At 34.4% G+C, this 24,015-nt stretch overlaps 1 long non-coding RNA gene across 1 annotated transcript; it reads right to left on the reverse strand.

Annotated features, from left to right (window-relative positions):
- Positions 1 to 9,239: 9,239 nt before the first annotated feature.
- On the reverse strand, positions 9,240 to 13,341 carry LOC103877602. Its single transcript, XR_637367.4, has 2 exons — positions 12,868 to 13,341; positions 9,240 to 9,348 (listed from the first exon to the last, which is right to left on the reverse strand). It is a non-coding gene; the product is annotated as an uncharacterized LOC103877602 (long non-coding RNA).
- Between the last annotated feature and the right edge of the window lie 10,674 nt (positions 13,342 to 24,015).

The following is a 24,015-nucleotide window of genomic DNA, read 5'->3' on the forward strand; positions in this document are numbered from 1 at the left end:
ACTCTGCCGCTTGCTTCTGAAGTTAAACATGCTTTTGTGATTCCTGTTTAGAAATATTTTATTTCTAAATTTTAAATAGGGTATTTGAGTTCTCTTGAAGAATTTGCCTAAGTAGTATTCTTTTTCATAAATAAATGGATGAAAATTTATTATGTTTTAGACCTAACAAGAATCCTCCCTCTCTCCCTCTTCTTTTCTCTTTCTCTTTCTTCTTCTCTGTCTCCCTCTGTCTCTCATATGTTAAGAGCAACTCTGCCCACAAATTTAGTAAATACAATATTTAGGTTTCATGACTTTAATTTCATAGGAATAATAATCATTAAAAATAAAAAATTGTGATTTATTTATTTTCATTAATTTTCTTATATTAAGTAAGACTTAAAAAATCAATGGACTGACCAGATATGACCTACTTATTGTTGGGATTAAAATGGGTGAAAAGTCCGGGGAATTAGTGTTTACTATAAAAAAATTCCTGCAATGGAAATAAGACCAAGATATTTTGGATAACTGTGATTTTTGTAATTCTTTTCTAATATTATTTGACATCAGAGCCATTGCAGTTCTCTGTGCTCAAATGAAACAAATAGCATTTATTGGTTTGGGGTTATCAAAATTTAACTATTTTCTCCCTTTAGAAAGGCAGTATGAGCTTATATGACTCCCACCAGCCCTTTTTAGGTATATTACAAATAAGCTTTTTTGAAAATTAGAGATTCTTACTTGTCATTTCATAAACACACACACACACACACACACACACACACACACACACACACACAAAAAAAAACAAACAAAAAAAAACATGTACACTCCAGGGAACCTATAATTCAATACAACCTTCTTATTAAGAAAATTTTTCTTATAAATGTTGGTGCTAAACGACAAGTAAATGCATAAGAAATTATTCTTATGAGATTTATAATTAAATTAATGATTCTATCATTTTGAATTTTAAAAATGTGAGAGAGCCACAGGTGTAGTTAATCTGGAACTGTATATATGAAAAGTAGGTAATTAGTTAATATCTGTTTTTCAGACTTTTTTCTTTGGAGTCTCCTTTACCAAGAGCAACAGGAATCTCAATAGTGAGATTTCTGTCTATGCTTTTGGCCCTCAGAGAAACATTTCAATAGACTTTTCATCTGTAAAACTGGAATGGGGAGAGAAGATCCTCTGTCAACCTTAAGATGCAAGCTGTGCTATATAATAGTTGAAAGGACACAGAAAAATATTTAGCATAATTAAAGCAAGCTACCATTCTAGACATAGGGAGTATAAATAAATGGATTTTGATATTGATGGATTCCATTGCCTCCTATTTCCCTTACCTTCTTAAGCCCAGGTAGCTGAATCATAGTTGCTGTTTCTATTTAGTTCCTTTGGCAGATAAAGACAAACTGCTATAGTAGTTAATATTAACCTTCAAAAGGAAATGGGAAGAGTTATAGGGATCATTTGATTCAAATTTGGACTCCTCTTTATTTGCTCCAAGAACATAGATAACATGGGCTACTTCTAAAAAACTAATTTTCTTATCTGATGGATTATTAAATGGATTAAGTAATATTGTATAAACCAGGATTCTGGTGAGTAGTCATTTAAAAAATACCCCTTTCCCTCTGCTGTCCCCTACTTAACTGGTCCCTTCATTAAACTAATGAAAAAACTAAGAGGTCTTGAACAGCTGCAACTTCAGATCATTTGATGACTTTGATCAAGTCATGTAAGTTCTCAGTTTCCATTTTGCCAGTTTCGAAACCAAGATAATAATAGTTGACACCTGTTCACCACGCTGTGAAGATGGATGTAGTAACATCCATAAAGCAGCTATAACCTGGGGAAAGACAAGTGCCACTTGCAACAAAAGTTATAGCAAGAATAACATTAAAACATATTTATGTTCCAGGTACACCTAAATAGATTTGGCCATTTGTTGTCCAGGATATATTGACCTCTAATTAAAAACAAATATCTTCCAGTATTCATTAAAGTACGTGTTAACAAATTGTATCTCTTCTGTAAGAGTTCCTCACAGGTTGAGAAAGAGCCTTTGGGCAACAGCACTGGACTATGCTGGCAGGAAAGGGAAACCCTACCAGGACACATTCTGTGCACAATTACCAATCAGCCAGCAGCACTTCTCACTGAAATTTTATAACACTTGCACTGAGCAAACATTAACCACTTTAACCTGGATATTTTTCCAGGATTTTAGATTGCATAATGCCTGACAGTAGTATGTGCCAAGTAATGTGGTACCATAAATTTCTTAGTGTTACATTTAAACAGTACAACATTTGTCTTGCCTGTTAGTAATATCAGTGAGACCTTTTTACATTGAATTTGGTACTTTGATTTTTCTTTATATCTGTAGAAGGAATATTAGCAGTAAAATGTTCTTTAAATGCAATTGTTTATTTAAACGCTGGAACAAAACAATGTGTGCAAAAACTTGATTACTAAGAAAGTCAGCATATTTAATGATATATTTTAAACATTTAAAGATACCTCAGCTACCATTGTTTTTATATGGCTTACTACATATGGCTTTTAAAATTATATCTGCAAGTATTTCCGCAAGCCAGATTGGGTGGCTGAACATGTTCTACTGAATGCTAAATGATTCAATAAAGTCCATGAGCACTCTAAAAAAGTGCTGTCTTTATATTCACAGGAGTGTGGTAGGAGAAAAACATTATCTGAATGTCTTTCTCTGCATTGAAAAAGAAAGAATACAAATGACCTTCTAAATATGTTGGGGGCAAAGTTACTACCTAGTTTAAAAAGAGGAAAAACATTTATTTTAAAAGTCAGAGCCAAATAATAACAGAAGTAAAGAAGGCAAAGAAAATTAGAGAAAAAAAAAAAAAAAAAACAGTCTTTTGGGAGAATTATTTGTGCTTTCAAGAATAGAATCAATTAAAGATATGTATCAGTGATGCACGAAATTCAAACAATGCCTATTTTTCAGTTTCTACTGATTTAAATAGACTTTTAACTTTTTATATAAAAACTGAATGTTATTTTAAAATCAAATGATTTACCAAAGAGTATGTTTTTCATTTTTTAGAAAGTGTAATGAAAAGGGTTGGAGAATAAAAAGGATCCCTGTTTGTAAAGATGAGCATGTTCAGAAATTTAAAGGCTAGCTCATGCTCAGTCTCAGGGAGACAGTGGTGATGGTCTCCCAGTAGGACTTACATCTTTTCTCATACCTCCCATCTATCCTTCAAAGAACTCAATATATTCTTCTTAAAGCATGCGGCTCCTACTTATTTTGCAAATAAATGCATTCAAGATCTACGATGATCCCATCTCCAGTTTATTTTATGACCTCTTCTCACTGCTCCTGTACACTTATTTGGCTTTCCAGTCAAGTGACCTACTGGTTGAAACATCCTTATGCTTTCTCACTTCTATTATTTTACTAATATTTCACATGCTGTCTAGAAAGTTTTGACTTTGTTGCAACTTTTCTATTTCCACTTGTCAATGTTTATCATTTCCCCTTTAAATATTACTCTGATTAACTTTGATCCTTAAGCCGTAATTAATTTTACCCTCTTAAAAACTCCCATAGCAATATATCTAAATCTTTCACGGGGTAGTTTATCATATTATCTACCATACATTAACTCATTTATGTAGATGTCTCATATCCTTCACTATTCATATTTTCTTCCATATATTACCTAATCTCTCTGAGATCAGAATTCAATTTGTTTTTATGTCAGCTCTGTACATCTACCTCTGAGAGTAAATTGCATTTAATGAATATTATGTAACTCATTTAATAAATACAAAAATGAGTATGTTTATCTTAATTCCATTCATTTTTCTTTCATTGGTACAATTTTATATTTTAGTTTGTTTATATTTTTTAATACGGTTGATTGGGATTAAAGTTGGTTCAAGGCCTAGAAAGAGGAAATTAAAGAGGAAATGCTGTAGGGTAACTATAGAAGTATAGAAAAGCAGGTTTCAAAGCCATCAGTATCCAGGAATTAAGGGACAGAGACCAAAACAACAGTTTCATAGCAGGAACAATCTAGTTAAGATACCTCTGCTCAGAGGAAATGGAAAAACAAACCATTTCTACTGAACTCTCAAATACTGAGAAAGGGGCATTGCACTGGTTTAATTGTTCATGGGAGACCTGTATTTGGGAAGGTGTGACTACTGTCTACACTCTGTGCCTGAAAAATTTATTTCAGTAGTGAAGACATAGTTGCCTTAAAAAAAGATGGTCTATTAGGAAAGAACAATAAAAATTGTGAAAAAAACACTTGATATACATAATTTATCATGTGGAGACATTAGATAAAGTGTGGGAGATTACACTTATAAAATGTAACTAATAAGCATGTTCTTCAAGTGTTTCATTATAATCTTTAATAAATACAAAATGAATATCTTTATCTTAATTCCATTCATTCTTCTTTCATTGGTACAATTTTATATTGATATATATAAAGAGGGCTGCGTTTACTGCACAAGGGGAATATCTTGCATAGATAACAACATGATTGCCATAGAATAGCTTTATTCAAAATACCCCCAAATATGATATAATCAGATTTTCTATAATCAGAATTCTGGGTTAGCATGTACTCAAAGACACCAGACTTACTGACTATATGTATAGTATGCTGGACAGTATGGGTTTAAAAATCAAGTATAAGGAGATTTAAGGATATAAATAGTATCAAATTTATGAAGAAGATGAGATATGTGTCTCTACAAAGAGACTATGTGACAAAAAAGTACACATTAAGTCAAAGTAACAGACTTTACTTGAGTTGTAGGACTGTATGAGTTTAATGGAAAGAGGTCCTATATTGTGTAAAGCAAAATAAAAGCATTTTCCTTTCAGTATCCACTAGAAAGAGACCTCTTCAGTGTCTTTACCTCAAAAAGAAGTTCAGTCTGTAAATAATAGTAATGACTTATACGTAGCTGGGCTGACAAACATTCACTAAGTACCTATTCTTTGCCTTGTAGAAGCAAAATTATTGGACCAGATTCTGAAAAGGTAATGAGTAAAACCAAAGTTTATACCTCTCAGCAGCATTTTTAAATTCTTAATAAGAGACAGGTAAATGGATGGTTAGAGTGATTGTGGTGGAAATCATTATACCTAGTGGTTTATGAGAACTAGAGAAGGGCTCCCAAGAAGTCAAGGAGATAGTGGCCTGAATGACGTCTAGAAAGCTGATGATTGAGCTGATATATTTGAGCAGGTTTTAGAGTAATTCAGATGAAGAACGTATGTAAGTGGTTAGGGTGGGAATGGGGTAAAGTTGAGTAGAAACTGGAAGTTGAAGATACACATTTCTTATGTGTTGATAGAATAAAAATAAATTATTCCATATTGTCCCTGAAAATGAGCTAAATTAGTGACAGCCAAAAAAAAAAAAAAAAGATATATTTTAAAAGGATAACTCCAATGCAGATATATATGGCATACATCTTTAGAAAAAGAGGTTTGCCAAAGTAGGAAAGCAATCTGGTTTGTGTCTATCTGAAATAAAACATTATAAGATATGGAAAATCTGCAGCTGTTGAAAGCACCCTGGGATATGACGGCCTCCTGTCTCAAGAAAATCACTCCCAAAGATAGACTTGTTGCTAGTACAAAAGAATCAGGAACAAATGAGGGGTTGGCATGGTAATCATAGTGGCCTCTCTAGATCTGTACACATGCCCAAATGGTGGTTTTCCATTCTTTCAAGCCATACTGTGCTCTTTGAAATTTTTCTTCTAAATTAGTTACCTAGGTAGATAGCTCATGACAAAATTTCCTTAGCTTTATAGTGTTTGGATTATCAATTAAGGCTTCTCAGCCTTAATTTAAGACAGAATTATCTCCATCAATTAAAAAAAAATGATGTTAAGACAATCACTCCTTAGTGTTTGAAGCAGTCAAGTTGAAAGAAAAACACTCATATATAAACACAAAAGGAGTTGGCTTCACTAGAATTGAACTTGCAACAAGTTGCAGTGTTGTTAATGTATATCTTCTAACAATATCATCACTCCTACTCTGAATTTATCAGTGAATCCATGCCAGACCTTCTCTGAAAGGTAGTCAACTGACTTCTCTTTGATTGGTTACTTTCCTCTCAGATGATAGCCTATTTTGTGTTTGAGACACTTTAATTCTTAGGAAATCCTTCCATATATCACTAGCAATTGTCATCTGTTGAACCTAGCTTGTAATGTCTTGTCCATTGTTTAATTGTTGTCCTGTGTGTAGACACTTTTAATGCTTACACATAACAAACGTGCTCCATAATTTCATCCTACTCAGGCTAAACAACTAGTCTTTTCAAATAGTTCTCATGTGACAACATATGTGTTCTTTCTCCTAGGTTTCCTTAGTTAGAACATGCTACATTTTCTGTATGTTCTTATCAAAATGCAAGAACATCTGAGAATCTTACTTATCTGAGATATGTATTAATAGTGTCCTTAATAATTTAGAGGCCCTATTAAATTTGGGAAGGAACAAAAATATGAAATCTTCTTTTATAAGTATTGCTTTAATGAAGTTGTAATCTTCAATAATCGAATAAACCAAATCTTTACCCAATCATTTGCACTTTCAAGTAAGGGTTTTCATTTGTTGACAAGGGAGTGGGACTTAAATTTTAATACCTTTTTCTCATTTGTTTAAGTTGTTTAGGGTTCACATGTAAGGAAACGCCTCCTTGATGTTTGGAGTTCTGTATAATACAGAAGAAATCTCAGTTCTCAGAGAAAGCTGCAAGTGTAAATCCCAGTTCTGACATGTTGTAGCTCTGTGGCTTACAAATAGCTGTTAACTTTCCTGATTTTTAATGGCTGTATCTATGAAGTAAAGACAACTTTTAACGAGTTAAGCAAAGATTAAATGAGATTATGAACGTAAAATATCAAGAATAGACAGTGCCTTGTTAGCTGGGAATGATCTAGGAATGTTAGCAACATTGAGGGAAGAACAGTGCATTCACATCTAATTTAACAATCAAGGTGTATTTTCTAGATGTGATAGGCAAGAAGACCCTTAAAACCCAATATGTCTTGTTTAAAATTACACAGCTGCTTAACATAAGAAACAAAATAATAATCCTAATCCTCTGTTTTGTCTTTCTTTCAATGATACCGGTTATCATTATACATAAATGCATGTTTCTGTTGCTGTGAACAAATTTAAGTCTAAGAAAAGTATTGAAAAGAATTATATATATGCAATTATACCAAATGTTCTCTCAGATTTATTTCAAAATCCCTCTCTGCAATAAAAATGTAAGATACTACTGTCGTAAAAGCATAAATAGTGTTTTAATGATTAATATGAGCACAACACTAAATTAGAGCTTGTTAGTAGCAAATATTGGAAGGATAGCAAATGAAACATTATAATTGATTTCCTTGTGTCTTAGCCAGATCTTTCAGTTAGAACATTCCAGAGTGATGGGGTGTGTGTGTGTGTGTGTGTGTGTGTGTGTGTGTGTATATATATATATTTTATTTTATTTTATTTTATTTTTGAGACGGAGTTTTGCTCTTGTTGCCCAGGCTGGAGCAGGCTGCAGTGCAGAGTGCAATGGTGCAATCTCAGCTCATCGCAACCCCCACCTCCCGGGTTCAAGCGATTCTGCCTCAACCTCTCAAGTAGCTGGGATTACAGACATGCACCACCACGCCCGACTAATTTTGTATTTTTTAATAGAGATGGGGTTTCTCCATGTTGGTCAGGCAGGTCTCGAATACCCAACCTGAAGTGATCCCTCTGCCTTGCCCTCTCAAAATGCTGAGATTACAGGCATGTGCCACCATACCCGGCCGATAATTGTATTTTTTAAATGATCTTTATTTATCGTTTTATGACTGAGGTTTGAGAATGAAAATTACTTACAGACCGTTTTTAATTATCTCTATATTCAAAACTTATAATCAATAAAAATATGGATGCAGGAAATAAACACTTTCTCTCATACTTTGTTTATGATATTCTCCTGCTCACCCCTCCTAACAGCTTTTCTGTTATGTTTTCGTTTATCAGGTTTTAGTGACATCCTTGCCACCAATTAGCTATGTTACATCCAAGGTTAGTTAGCTGCAAAGATGTATCTCTATCACTCACTTTAGGTATATTTCCCTATGTGTAAAATATTGATAATTTCTTCTCTAAATATTCCATGAGAATATAAAAAAGCCTCAAATATAGTAGAAGAGAAAATGAGTTATAGAGACCGAGTTCAAGGTGTCAGTTATACCTATCAGTTGAATAAACTATAAATACCTTAGCCTAATGGAGCCTCTTTTTCTTCATCTATCAGAGGAGGAGTTGAACTAGATCTTAAAAAAATTCTTCGAGGCGGGCGGATCACGAGGTCAGACGATCCAGACTATCCTGGCTAACATGGTGAAACCCCGTCTCTACTAAAAATACAAAAACAAAATTAGCTGGGCGTGGTGGCGGGCGCCTGTTGTCCCAGCTACTCGGGAGGCTGAGGCAGGAGAATGGCGTGAACCCGGGAGGGGGAGCTTGTAGCGAGCCGAGATCGCGCCACTGCACTCCAGCCTGGGTGACAGAGTGAGATTCCGTCTCAAAAAAACAAAGCAAAACAAAAAACTCTTACGTAGTAAAGCCTAAGGTAAAAAATAGAATGTGTATATATTTATTAATATACATATTAAGAAATTATATATAACGTGTATATATTTTTAATGCATATTAAGAGATTCTTAAATATTGTGTATATAAAATTGTGTGCATATATATACAATATAAGGATTTATTGTAAGATATATACACATTATATACTTAGTATACATTCGATATAAATTGTGTATATACACACATTATAAGGATTGTAAGTATATACACACAATATTATAAAGATTTCTTTCCATATGCTTTCATTGTCTAATAATAACAGATACACTTGGAGTTTTGATAAAATATGTTCACCTTTTGATAAAAGTTAATATATCATAGTAACTGTACTTTAGAAATATATAGATTAACATCAATATGATACTTTATTCTAGAAAATATATTAACTGTTTAGAGCCATTGGTAGGTATATGACATAGTAAAAAGAACATGAAATATGGAATAGAAGCCAAGTTTGAGTAAAATTTCTGTGTTCACTTAACCACGTCAAGAGTTTTCCTTCTGTAAAATGAGCCCAAATGAGTACTTGCTGTTAGAAGAATTGGATGGAGTCACAACTACGACAACTTTCTGAGGAAAAAGCCCTGTTTATCAGTTAGTTTTATTCAGTGTTTTACATGGATGGACGTTCAGAGTCTGATATCCTTCCTTCCTACATTCCTCTGTCATAACATCCACTCCTGAAATAAAGACCAGAAGAGTCATGTGAGCACAGGGTACTGAGGAATTCAAGCTGTGTAAGGTTAAAAATTCCTCACTGGAATAATCCACAGTATATACAAGCCACATCTTAGAAAGTGAAATAAAGAGAAGTCGTAACATTGCCCTCAAATCGAGTAGTTTGTGAGGGCTTTCCACCAAATAAATAATACGGCTTTTTTTCTTGCTTGATCGCCAGTCTTAGTGTTGTTTTAAAAGTTTAGATGGGCCTTTTCTCTCCGTCTGGTAGGTAACACGTGCGGTTACATTTTAATAGTGCCCTATAAATCCAAAGCAGAGGAAACTTTAATGACGAGATAAGGAAAATAAATGCATTCACACACACAGTGGTGGCCACTTCCTTTTCTGAATTCAGAGTTCCGTTTTGCACTGTGATCAGCTCTGGTGAGCATCAAGTGTATTAGGTAACCCTTCTCTCCTGACCATGAAGACAATATTTTCAATATTAAAGAACATCAGGGAGAAAAGCTGAGATCATTTACGATGTTGTGACTGGCAGTCACTTATCCAGCTTAGAGACTTTGAAATTTTAAGAGGGAAACACAGTATTTCTTAGCAGTAAAAGCCATAGCATGGCCGACTTGAGTAGATGGCCACAGGTGAAGAAATATTATCTCTGCAGCAGTGCTATCTATTACCAGGACACTGACACATGGGAAATTCAGGCTGAGCCATTATAGGAACTACAGAGGATGACTTGAGCTTATTGAGTATTAGGCATGCAGCATGACAAGTTACCCAAATGGCATTGATTTGACTTTAGTGCTCAGAAGATGTTGAATTACAAATTAAACCTGTTCTATTGTTCTAAGTTTAGTAAGAGGTCATGAAGAATTTGGCATACCAACAGTATCACTAAAGACGCCATTTCCAGGAATTTTCAGGACATCTTGGAAGGCTGTCTGCATAACCCCCTTTTTTTTTTTTTTGGAGACAGAGTCTCCCTCAGTCGCCCAGGCTGGAGAGCGGTGGTATGATCTCAGCTCACTGCAACCTCCGTCTTCCAGGTTCAAGCGATTATCTTGCCTCAGCCTCCAAGTAGCTGGGACTATAGGTTCCTGCTGCCACCACCACCTGCCTACATCTGTAATCCCAGCTACTCGGGAGGGTGAGGCACGAGAATCACTTGAACCTGAGAGGCAGAGGTTGCAGTGAGCCAAGATAGTGCCACTTCAATCCAGCCTAGGTGACAGAGTGAGACCTTGTCTCAAAAAAAATATATATATATATTGTTTTTTAACTAGAAATGCATGAAAAAGTCTGAATTTGTTTAAATTACTAAATCTTTCTAAATTGTAGTATTCATTTACAAGTTACAGAACTCATTAAGTGCCACATGTGTGCTGAGTATTGGAGATGTGATAATTATTAAAACACAGTCTCCATTTCTCAAAACTGACAATATATTATATTATCGCAAAATGCTAGGAGAGTGGATATTGTTTTCTCACCACAAAAATGACAAGGGGAAGGATCGATTTTGATGAAAGATAATAATTTAAGTTTTGGAACATCTGAAAACTTCTGAAATTTCCTGAGCTTCGTTTGTTTAAAAAATGACAACATTTATGATCTCCAAATCCACTCTTGTCAGTATAGAATCATTTTGTCATGTGCTTTTTTCCTATTAAATGTGGTCTAATTTTAGTTTCCAGTGTAACCATGTTTATATTGAGTGAATTTATTGGCACTAGTCTTCCCATTCTGAAGAATAGTTTATCATGCAGGCCTCAGCTTGGCTTGGAAATTGCATTTTTGTGAATGAGATAGTTCCTTTCTCCTTTCAAAGGGAATCAGTGGTTTGTGAAGCATCTATAGATAGGTAAATATTGAACACCTATTTTTTGCTGGATAGAAAGATTCCAATGAGAGAAGCATATTCATTTTCAACTAATCAATTTTCCTTGAGAAGTGTATTGTAATATTTAATTCCCTATATATGACCAGCTTAGCACGGACATTCTGTGGCTTGTATCGCAAGGTATTTTTTAAAACCTTAATGCCTATAATATAGCTGACATTCTTTTAAGAATCAAAAGACCCATCTATTGAGATCAGTTGCTTTAATTTTCATCGCCAAGATGCATCTTTCCTTTTCTGTCAGATCTTCACGTGTGGTAAGCTTTGGTTGGTGGACTTTGAAGAGGTGCCATACTGAATGACTCACTATAGTTACAAAGCTGTCTCTTTTTCCTGTCCCTTTTCTGTTAACAGCAATTATATTATCACTCTATTTTATTTTCTTTATGTTTGTAATTCAAAAGGGACTTGTACTTACTGTGTAAAATCACGGTGTAAATTTTCTTTATACATTCTCCCTTCCAATAGTACAGAAGCTCAAAGACAACAATGGTTTTATCTAACTTATGTGTCTCCGCTCCTAATACAGAGAACAATTCCTAGCACATAATAAATCTTGTTAATCCTTTGTTAAATGAATGAAAGAATACAGGAATGGGCGAAATGTTAAGCTGATTTCCGAAATTTTATTCTGTTTTGTTTTTAACTTATTATTTTAAGTAATTTCAGACTTAGAGAAGAGTTTCAAATATAATAAAGAATTTCACATACCCTTCACCCTAATTGTCTAAACATTGCTAACTTATACAACCAGAGTACAAATATCAAAATCAGGAAATTTAATTGATAACAATTCTATTATATAATCTATAGGCCTACTAAAACTTACCAAATGGTCTTACTAATTTTCTTTTACTAATATAAGATCCATTTTAGGATCCCAGATTGAATTCCATTTGTTAATGTTTTCCTGGTTTCTTCCAATCAGAGACAGCCCTCAGACTTCGTTTACATCGATAACTTTGACACCTTTAAAAAGTACTGACTAGTTATTTTTTACATGTTTTACTAGCTTGAGTTTGTCTGATGTTGTCTCATGTTTACATCGAGATTCTGCATTTTGGAGTAGGTTGCCCTATGAATGATGTTATATTTTTCTTAGTACATTACATTGGGCAATACATGATATTGAAATTTCTTGTTATTTATGATGCTAATTTTGATCACTTATTTAAGACAGTTGGTATAAATCACGTTTCTCTTCTGTAACATTACAATTTTTTCAGTACAATCAACAATTACCTTGGGAAATATACTTTGAAACAATAACAATATTATTTTATCTCATTATTAATATATACTTGCTCCCTAATTTTAGCATTCCTTGATGAATTTTTCCTAAAATAAATATTACTCTGGTGTCTGCGACATGATAATTTCCATCAGCATTTCTACACTTGTTAGTTTGAATTCTAATGTGAATAGGGCTGTTTCTTTACCACATTTATTTATCCAATTATTTATGTCATATAGAATCACTCATTTTATTTAATGACTTTTAATCTATTTCTATACTTATTTATTTAGCTCCAATTGTCCCAGATTCAATTGTCCCAGATTTGAACACTGGTTTCTGTGTAATTTCAACATGATCTCATCATTTTTAAGCACTTTCTTACCTTCTGGCACCACAAGATATTTAGGACTCGTATTATATTGCCCTGCCCCACTCCTGGAATCTGCCTATTTCTCCCAGGAGTTCTCATTTCTGTTATGTAATAGTGACACTAAGAAGTCAACACTGTAAGTGTCGTCATGGCTACCCAGGGGTCAGTTTTTCTGAATCCCCTCACTGGACATAGCTAGGAAATATATGTACTATTCACATATTTTAACTATTTCTGTAGCTGTTATCTTTATCTATCTATTTCTCCTATTTCTATATCCAATCCAACACCAAAATGTTCATTCTAGTCTTCTCTCTCTGATTATTTGTAAATTCTTTCTTGTATAGTGAGTTATATACAATATATTTATGCTTTTTGTTTAAATATACAATCCACATTGTTTCAGAAATGTTAACCTGTATTCTTGTGAAAAATAAATTAAACAACTAGGGTGCAGTATTTGTGACAGATATTTTGATTTTCTGTAAAAATTCTGTTTCTAGAATTCATTTTATTTCTTCTACATCTCTAATCAGGTTAAGCTAGGTAGGCAAATACATGCATATGTAATCAACTTAGGGCTATTTGTCAGCATTTGTATTCCATTTTGCCCTCTTTTTCTTCCTGGCTGATATTATCTAATTTACTTTAGGGTATGTGAAACTTTATTAGAGTTTGAAAAGTAAAATATAAAAAATGTATAATTAGAGATGTATCACTGTCCCCTGTCTCTTCTTAACTGGTTCCATTTCCTTATTTGTTTTACCCCTTCCCAATCTATGCCTTGTAGGCAGCATATCTCATTTCTGAGTTTTCCTTCCTCTCTCTATATATCTTGATTCTTTATATTCATGTATATTATTATATATGTGCTTCTTCTTACATAGAAACAGAAACATTATTTTGCACTTTTTTAAAAAAAATTTTAACAATATGTGCTAAAAACCACTTGTCTAAGTTCATAAAAACCTTCCTGCTCCATTTGAATGGCTGCCTAATACTCCAGTGTGTGCCTGTACCAGAGTTTATTCAACCACTCTCTTGGATTTCTGGGTCAAATGGGCAAGTGCTTATGTAGTTTCAAAATTTTTCACTAGAAGGATTGTATCAGATTATATTCCCATCAACAATGTGTGAGAATGCCTACTAACAGCATTACAACAGAATATCTTGTCACTTTAATTTTTGACAATCTAGTGTGAAAAAAATAATTTTTTTCTCAATGATTTTTTTACTTGCATTTTTAAAACAGTGAGTTTTAGTATCTTTTCCAGACCATTAACAAAAGTCCTTCCAAAATATTTTTTTAAATGGGGAATAAAGGACAAAAGCATGATGGCAAAATGAGAAAAGTCATGAATAGACAATTCACACACACAAAAAAGGTTAAATAAGATCCATACCTCAAATAATTAAAACTACTTTGTTTTTCTATTCATGCACTGGTACTACACTATTTTGATTAGAGTCTTTATAGTATGTCATGAAATCTTGTTTATCTGTTTTAATACTCTAATTTCTGGTTTTATCTTTTAAGTATTTTACTGGCTGGTCTTGCCTATTTGTTTATTCATATGAACTTTTGAACCAACTTATCTAACTGCATACAAAGTCTGTTTTATATTCTTTTGGAATTTTATTAAATTTACAAATCAACTTAGAGATAACATCTTCTTACAGTGAGACTCTCTAACCAAAACCAGGGATGTGTTACTATTTGTTAATACCTACTTTTGAATTTTTCAGAAGTACTTTTAAGTTTTCAAAAGTTTTTATGTTTCATTTGTAATTCATCTACTTCATCAAATGAATCAATATTTCCTTTTAGCTCATTATATTTTCATGATCTGTGAGCTGCATGAGTACTCAAGAAGTTATATTCTTCATTATTATGGTGTAACATTTGACATACCCATAAGATCTGTCCAGGTGATTATATTATTTAGGCTAGCCATTTTATTTACCCTCAGAATCATTACCAGTGTTCTTTTATCTCTTTCACACATCTTATTCATTCCTTTATTTTTAGCCTTTTTAATTCACTTTGCTTTAGGTTTATCTCTCATGTGCAGTGCATAATTGAGCCTTGATTTGTAAGTCAAATGGAAGAATCTGTCTTTTAATGGCTAAATTAAGCCCTTTAACCTTTATTTGTATTACTGATTTATCTGATCTCGACTGTGTCATAGCATGTTTAAATTATGTACACTGTGTTATGTTTTCTGTGTTTCTGTAGAAGATACATATTCTTTGCTCTATAATTCACAAACACTTTTTTGAGGATATTGAAGGAGTTGTTTTTGTTGTTGTTCTAGGTGTAAGTCTTTTTAATGTTCAGTTTTACATCTTTTTAATGTTCTTAGTTTCCTGGTAGCTTATTTTATGTTAAACTAGCTACTTTGCCCGTTTTTAAAATTAGTTTTTAATTTATTTTTTCTGCATGCATCAATCATCCACTAGTATTATTTAATGTAAGCATTTAGCTTTCAGTTATTGACTAACAAATGAGTTTATTCTTTCCCCTTTTTCTGTTACTCCTCTTATATTTTACTAGTATTATATCTATTTTGTAATAATTTATAATATTTTTACATATAATATTTTAATAGATACTCTTCAAAATAAATTGAGAATACACAAGTAGAAAGTATGTCTACTGTCTTTGAATTTTTTATTTTTGAGTTTTAAGGTGTTTTTCTCTAACTTCAGTTATAATATTTTTCATAATGCTCCTTTATATGTACGTGCTATATCAGACATAGTTCTATGAGTACAGAGGTCCTATCTTCTGTATCCTCGGAGCCCCTCAATAATTGTTTAGTGCAATCAATATTGGTAGTAACTTTTACAAAGACCGTAAGAGTGGTTTGAAGTAACTTTACTGAAATGAGCATTATTTTATCCATACAGTAAATTTGTTCTTCAATTTGTTCCAGTTTAGAATCCTTGTTGTTGCCTCCTGTCTAACCAAAAGTATTTTATGAATTCTAGTTTCAAAGTTCTACCAAATAGATAGTTTTAATTACTGATTCCAAAACCAACTTTTAAACTTTAACTCTATGTTAAACTGGTGTACTGAAAAGAAGCTTTTCAGAAGAGAACCTTGTTCCAAAATTTGTGTGGTTCAGAGATCTTGGAGGAAAGTAACTTTCTGGCCTTTTAAAAAATCATAAAGACTGAAATGAGAACACTTGTGAAAGTTCTTGCATTTTGAAATTTTATGTCCACATATATTTCTTTGGATTTTTCAGTCTAGGGATGCCAAATTCATTTTGCCTGTCAAGATGTATTTTATCTCTCAAGTTTCAAGTTACACCTTTACAGAGTGAATATAATAATAATACATGTCCCTCTTTGCTTCTGGTGATATGGCAGCAATGAAAGTTTGCTTAAAGAGTGTTTATAAATTATTGAATAGCTGCTCCATCTACCACACTAAATTAATGTGATATTACATTTCATAATGTGAAAGTGTCTTAGAAATGGCAAAATGATATACAAATGTAATTGTCACTGATTTGTAAGTCAATTTAGATGAATTACACAGTCTTCATCATGCCAGCATCATAAATTTTATACCATAAATTTTATTCACTATTCAATGTCATAAAACTAGAAATTTATTTTTTGAAACCTGGCCTATCCATTGTTAGCTAACGTACAGATCCTGTGGAATGCATGCAAACACATACACACAGAGAAGATGGGAGAAAATGTCAAATTACAATAAAGTAACTTTAAACAAAAATAAATTCAAGCCATAATTTAATTCACCAGTCTTTTAATTTAATTCCGGGACTGACATTTAACTAGTACACAAAAGCAGTATTATTATCGTTGGCAAGTGTTGAAATTTTTCTATGGCAATTTTAAATAGCTTCTGTCCTGAGCTCTCCAAGAGCCTGCACACCATCCTGATTCTCCATCCCATCATCCAGATCCCAACTATTAGTCCCTGAATGAGCGTGATCTTTGTGGATCTTTCTTCAGTGCTGTGGTACTGTTCTCACTGATTGGTGCTTCAAGTATTTTCTCTCTCACATTTCCCTATCTCTTTAAGGCAAAAGATGAATGGATGAATGGGATTTCCTCTCCAGCTTCTGTATCTCTCATGCACAGGATTCACTTTTAGAGACTAGCAGCAGCAGACCAACCACTGCAGTATGCTTTGACTTGGCCACTTCCCAGTTCCTCCAGTTTGAGAATACTTTCCTGTATCCTTCATCTGTTTTCATCCCCCATTCAGTCTAGTCATTGCCTCTTCCTAAACGTTTCTACTGATGCTCTGGCATATCTGAATGACCCATCTATATGTTCTTCTAGCACCATGTACTTTTTACATCATATGTTCATTTTATACTGTAATCACCTAATTCCTTGTATGTCTTTCTTTCTGGATTCACATTCCTTCGGCAAGGGCTTTGTTGTCTTGTGTTTAGTATATAATGTCATAAATAACAGATACAGTTAATATGGTGAGGTTCAGTACATATCAGGCCCTCTCATAAGCTCTTTCTAAATTTTATCTTTTTAAATCATTGTTTTAAAGACAAAATAAAAATTCAGTGAGAAAAAAATAACCTACTTGAGTGCACACTGCCTGAAGTTGGACTAGCATCTGCCAGAATGTAATACTCTTATCCTACCAGCAACACCATGCTGCTTATCTACTGACTTGTAAACATGACATTTCCCATTTAGCATCTAGAGCGCTGGGCACATAATCCATACTAGATTTAAAAAACAAAATTAAAAAATGGCTGGTGTTTAAAATTGTCTGTCAATCGTTATAATTCCAAGACTCTCGAAAGCATTGTACTTTTATATTCACTTACTTTCTTTCCCTTTGTGTAAATTGAATAATCTTCTGTATAAGTGTAGCTCTTTCAAAACATTTTTTAATTTCCAGTCTGACACAGAAGGATTACATAATAGTGTGGTACGCTGTGTTTTTTCTCTTCTTAATGAAACACTGTCTTGAAAATATGTGTCTTTGTTTGTCTTAATGTGAAATTTGTGGAAACAAAATAGTGAATTGATAATGTTGGATTGTTTGTAGTCTCTTTGCTTATGGTATTTCTTATGCCTTCTCTAAAGAGGCCATTTGTGAATACAATAAAGACCTCCTAATACACACTAAGCAAGTAGGTGTGTTGGTTGGGGTACAGTAGATTTTTTTTCAAAGAGCTACTAGTCACAGACAAATTTGGGGCAAGTTATTTAATCTTGCTGAGAATTCAGTTTCCTCATTAGTTAAGAAACTATAGGACTAACAATGTCTACCTCCAACAATCAGCACGGAACCTAAGTGAGAAAATATTTGACATAGCTTATGAAAAGCAGTAAGCTACAATCATTGTTCATCTTTTCTCTCTTCTTTACTTTTTAATGGAGTCTTATTCCAGTCCTGAAATAATTGTATGTGATCATTTTATCCTTAATTATTTCCTCGACATATATGAAATTGTTTTAAAATACATGGATTAAAATATATTCATGTATATATAAGAGAAAGAGAGGTATTGTTTTACAGTAAGTGTCAGTTCTGCTTGGGATATATATTGTCATCAATTTCCATTCCAATCTGAAGAATTTGGACTAAATGCTGGATCCCTTGATTAGTGATATATTTAAAAAGGGATAAGAAGCAAAATCCTAATTTGAGTATACTGTAAAATATAAATATACTAAATCAGAGAGAAGAATATTTATAAAATATAAAAAGGTTTTAAAAAGTTATCAAAATAAAAGTGACTTGAACTTAATAAAGCCAGAGTTTGGTGACTCTAGTGCTAACTAGAATGTTTGAAAGGTTTGATTTTTATTTTTCAGTTTCTTTCCATTTGGTTTATAAGTCACAGACTCATACAGAAACACACTATGATATAATGTGTTAGTCTTTAGTATAAAGAGCTGTAATGACTTCAGAAACAATTTTCCCTATATCCCTCCAGTGTAAAGTAAGGGAAGATAAGTGCCATGTGGTTTAGGATTGGTCCTCGTGATCACCGCTATATCTCCAGCCTCATGAATAGAGCCTGGCACATGGTAGGTTTGAAATGAATGTTTGTCGAATGCCATTTTATATTCATCCATTTGTTAATGTACTAATAGAAACAAATGTTTGTTGAATGTCATTTTATATTCATCTATTTGTTAATGTACTAATACAGCAATTGCTGAAGTTAAAATTTGTAGAGAAATAACTCATGAAATTTTCTAACTATTTAAAATTTTAAAAGTATGCTCAGAATTATTATCTGATCTCATTTTAGGAATATCAATCACTTGAGGTACATGAAACAGACAGTATCATTTCAAGTTTATGGAGAAGAAACCTGATGGCCAAATACTTGAAATTCACTTTAATAGTTCACAAAGTTTGAAAGAGATAATTATAACTTCCAAGTAAAGCCTCTGAATTACAATCTACAAATTTCCTTCTTCCCCTCCCTTCCCCCTTTTTTTCCTCCTTCTACTCCTCTTCCTTTTATCCTCCTCCTCCTCCACCATCCTCCTCTTCTTCTTTCTCCCTCGCCCTCTCCCTCTGCCTCTGCCTCTCCTTCTTCTTCTCTTCTCTCTCTCTCTCTCTCTCTCTTTCTCTTTCATCTTGTAATAAGTGAGTGTCATTTAAACACCACGCTTGGTTCTGAAGATTAAAATATTTAAAAAAACACCAACTTATTATTGTCATTGCCTTCAAGGGCTCACAGTCTTCTCACAGATACAGATACGTAAAATACCAGTATAAATGTATGAAACTTCCAGATAAAGACGGCATGTTGAACATACTTTTATTTTTTCTTTACCAAAAACAAATTGAAGTGTTATTAAAGGAATAAAAATATATAGACACTTATAATTGCAAAGGAAATGGGGCAGAATAACAGTATGCATACTAATTTGTTTTTTAAGTCAGGAAGGACAATTAATAATTCCTAATTCCAAGCAGAGGAAGTCACAACTCAGAATGTTCACAGATAAGGATCCAGAAAATAGGAAAGTGGGTTGTTCATTCACACACTGCAGAGGCTAAGACTTAGAGACCAAATGCCACACAGTAAGGAGAAGGAAACAAGGCTGAACACACAGGAACTATTCAAAATTCTGTATCTGGCACTGTACTCCTTTGTATAATACTCAGATGTATACGTAAATGGTGTGTTAGGTCCTGTAGACTGTACTACCTCTGTACTCTTGTTCAACTCTCCTCTTCTCTCTTGCTTCCACTATTGGGGCATGAAAAATTATTCACCCTTCTAGCCTCTAATGCAGTTTCAATAACCATGCATGAAACAAATTTGGCCAACATGACCAAAGTAGAATTCTGTGGGAGGCCTCTAAGAGGTGTAATTTATGAAGCTGCAGCTGCATATGGATATTATGAGGTAAAGGCCAAAATAATTGAAACACAGCCCATGACATTGCTAAGCTGCTAAACCAATGACACCAACTACCTAATTCCAGAGTTTCTGTTGTGTGGAAAAATAAATAAATAAATAAAAATTTTAAGACAGTAATAGTTGCATTGTTATTTGCAGACAAACATAACCAATGATGGCATATGCATATATATTGAGGTAGTAGAGGCTGAAAGATGTATTCATCTGTTCTGATGCTGCTAGTAAACACATACTTGAGACTGGATAATTTATAAAGGAAAGAGGTTTAATTGACTTGCAATTCCACATCAGTGGGGTGGCCTTACAATCATGGTGGAAGTTGAATGAGTAGCAAAGTCATGTCTTACATGCCGGCAGGCAAGAGAGCACGTGGAGGGGAACTCTCCTTTGTTAAACCATCAGATCTCATGAGACTTATTCACCATCATGAGAACAGCATAGGAAAATTCCTGCTCCCATGATTCAATTATCTCTCACCAAGTCCCTCCCATGACACACTGTAGCTCCAAATTATAGGAGCTACAATTCAATATGAGATTTGGGTGAGGACAAAGCCAAGCCATATCATTCCATCCCTAGCCCCTCCCAAATCTCATGTCCTCACATTTCAAAATCAGTCATGCCTTCCCTACAGTCCCCCAAAGTCTTAACTCATTTCAGCATAAACTGAAAAGTCTGTAGTCCAAAGTCTCATCTGAGAGAAGGGAAATTCCTAATGTTTATGAGCCTGTAAAATCAAAAGTTTATCTAGGTACATCCAAATGGGAGAAATTGGCCAAAACCAAAGGGCTACAGACCAAGTCCAAAATACAGCAAGGCAGTCAAATCATGAAGCTCCAAAATGATCCTCTTTGACTCTATATCTCACATCCAGGTCATGTTGATGCAAGAGGTGGTTTCCTGTTACCTTGGGTAGCTCTGCCCTGTGGCTTTGCAGGGTACAACACCTCTCCTGGTTGCTTTCATGAGCTGACATTGAGTGTCGTCAACTTTTTCAGGCACACAGTGCAAGCTCTTGGTTTACGATTCTTGGGTCTGGAGGATGGTGGCCCTCTTCTCACAGCACTACTATGCAGTGCCCTGTGCGGACTCTATATGGGGTCTCACACCCCACATTTTTCTTCTGTACTGCCTTAGCAGTGGTTCTCCATGAGGGCTCTGCCCCAGCAGCACACCTCTGCCTGGGCATTGAAATCTAGGCAGAAGTTCCCCAACCTCAAATCTTAACTTCTGTGGACCTGCAGGCCGAATGCCACGTGTTAGCCACCAAAGCTTGGGGTTTTCACCCTCTGAAAAAGATGGCCTGAGCTATACGTTGACCCCTTTTAGCCATGGCTGGGATGCAGGGCACCAAGTCCCTAGACTCCATAAAGCAGTAAGGCACTGGGACTGGCCACAAAGCCTTTTATTCTTCCTAGACCTCCCAGCCTGTGATGATGGGGGCTGCCGTGAAGACCTGTGACATTTCCTGGAGATATGTTCCCCATTGTCCTGGTGATTAACATTTGGCTCCTCGTTATTGATGCCAATTTCTGTGTCTGGCTTCAATTTCTCTGCAGAAAATGAGTTTTTTCTTTTCTGTTGCATCTTCAGGCTGCAACTTTTCTGAATTTTTATGTTCTGCTTCCTTTCTGTTTCCCTTTTAAACATAATTTCCAATTCTAAACCATATCTTGTGAATACATAAAACTGAATGCTTTTGACAGTACCCAAGTACTGTCTTGAATGCTTTGCTGCTTAGGAATTTCTTCCGTCAGATGCCCTGAATCATCTCTCTCAAGTTAAAAGTTCCACAGATCTATGGGACAGGGGCAAAATGCCACTAGTCTCTTTGATAAAACATAGCATTTTTTTTTTTTTAATTCCATTTCCAAACAAGTTTCTCATCTCTACCTGAGACCACCTTAGTCTCAACTTTATTGTTCATATCACTATCAGCATTTTGGTCAAAGCCATTCAACCAGTCTCTAGGACATTCCAAACTTTTCCACATTTTTCTATCTTCTTCTGAGCCCTCCAAAATGTTCCAAACTCTGTCTATTACCCAGTTCCAAAGTTGGTTTCATATTTTTGGGTATCTTTACAGCAATACCCACTCTACTGGTACCGATATACTATATTAGTCTGTTCGCACACTGCTAATAAATACATATGTGAGATTCAGTAATTTACAAAAGGAAGAGATTTAATTGACTCACAGTTCCATATGACTGGGGAGGCCTCACAATAATGGTGGAAAGAAAATGAAGAACAAAGTCACGTCTTACATAGTGGCAGGCAAGTGAGCTTGTTGAGGAGAACTCCCCCTTATAAAACCATCAGATCTCACAAGACTTAGTCACTATCATGGGACCAGCATGGGAAAGACCCACCCTCATTATTCAATTACCTCCTACCCAATCCCTCCCACAACATATGGGAATTATGGGAGCTACAATACAAGATGAGATTTAGGTGGGAACATAGAATATCCATATCAAAAGAAAAAGTAAAAATATATGGGCCGGGTGCAGTGGCTCATGCCTGTAATCCCAGCACTTTGGGAGGCAGAGGCGGACAGATCACCTGACGTCAGGAGTTCGAGACCAGACTGGCCAACATGTGAAAATAGGTGAAAACCTGTCTCAACTAAAAACAAAACAAAACAAAACAAAAAATTATTCGGGTATGGTGGCAGGTGTCTGTAATCCCAGCTACTTGGGAGGCTGAGGAACGAGAATCGCTTGAACCCAGGAGGTGGAAGTTGCAGTGAGCCGAGATTACACCACTGCACTCCAATCTGGGAGCTAGAACAAGACTCAGTCTGTCTCTCTCTCTGTTTATACACACACACACACACACACACACACACACACACACACATGTATACATATATATACATGTATACATATACAGATATATATGTGTATATATATACACACACACACACACATATAACACAGAAAACGGTTGATGTGTCAAAATATTGAGGTGTCAAACTTTCAGATTGCAAGGGAGGAAAGACATTTTCTATTGGGACAGGAAGAAGATATTAGCATGGGTATAGATTCATATAAGAGGGTGGCAAGTAAGGAGGGATAGACTATTGAGAAATATCTTGCCCAAAAACTTTAGTTTTCTCTATGAGGTAAGATATGAGGTCATCTATTAACTCTGTGTTTAAATGTGTGTGATTTTGCATATGTTTGTTTGCTGAAAGATTGAGTATTCTGAGAAATAATAAATATGGAAGTAAAAGTTGAGGTGAATTAGAATTGTAATTGACTGAAATAGTACAGACAGATTCTACACAAATTGGGGACTCAGCTCTAGTTTGAAACGTGACCTAATAGCAGTGTTTCTCCATGGCTTTTCATCCCCTAGGTAAACTTTTTAAGTATGTTTTCTCCATAAAATTTTAATGTTTTGATATTCTCATTATGATTTGATATATCATTAATGTTTTGATATACTCACTACACAAATTTTAATGTCTTGATAGACTCATTTTTATGTTTTGATATACACACTTAATGTTTTGATATACTCAATTTTTTCTTTTAGAGGTCAGAAAACCATTACAATATCGCGAGTTTTTTTCCATCCTTCCCCCCAACCCAATAATCAACTTTCAACCTTTTGAAATAAATGATTATTTAGAGGAAGAGTTTTTTTACTCGGTCCCCACCAAAAATAAGCAAAAGGTTGTTGAAATACCATATCCTCTTATTGTTGCCATAATAGCAACATGGCGTAGTGATAGAAACATGACTTTGGA

Source organism: Papio anubis, chromosome 12 (genome assembly GCF_008728515.1).
Source record: "Papio anubis isolate 15944 chromosome 12, Panubis1.0, whole genome shotgun sequence".
Taxonomy (NCBI): domain Eukaryota; kingdom Metazoa; phylum Chordata; class Mammalia; order Primates; family Cercopithecidae; genus Papio; species Papio anubis.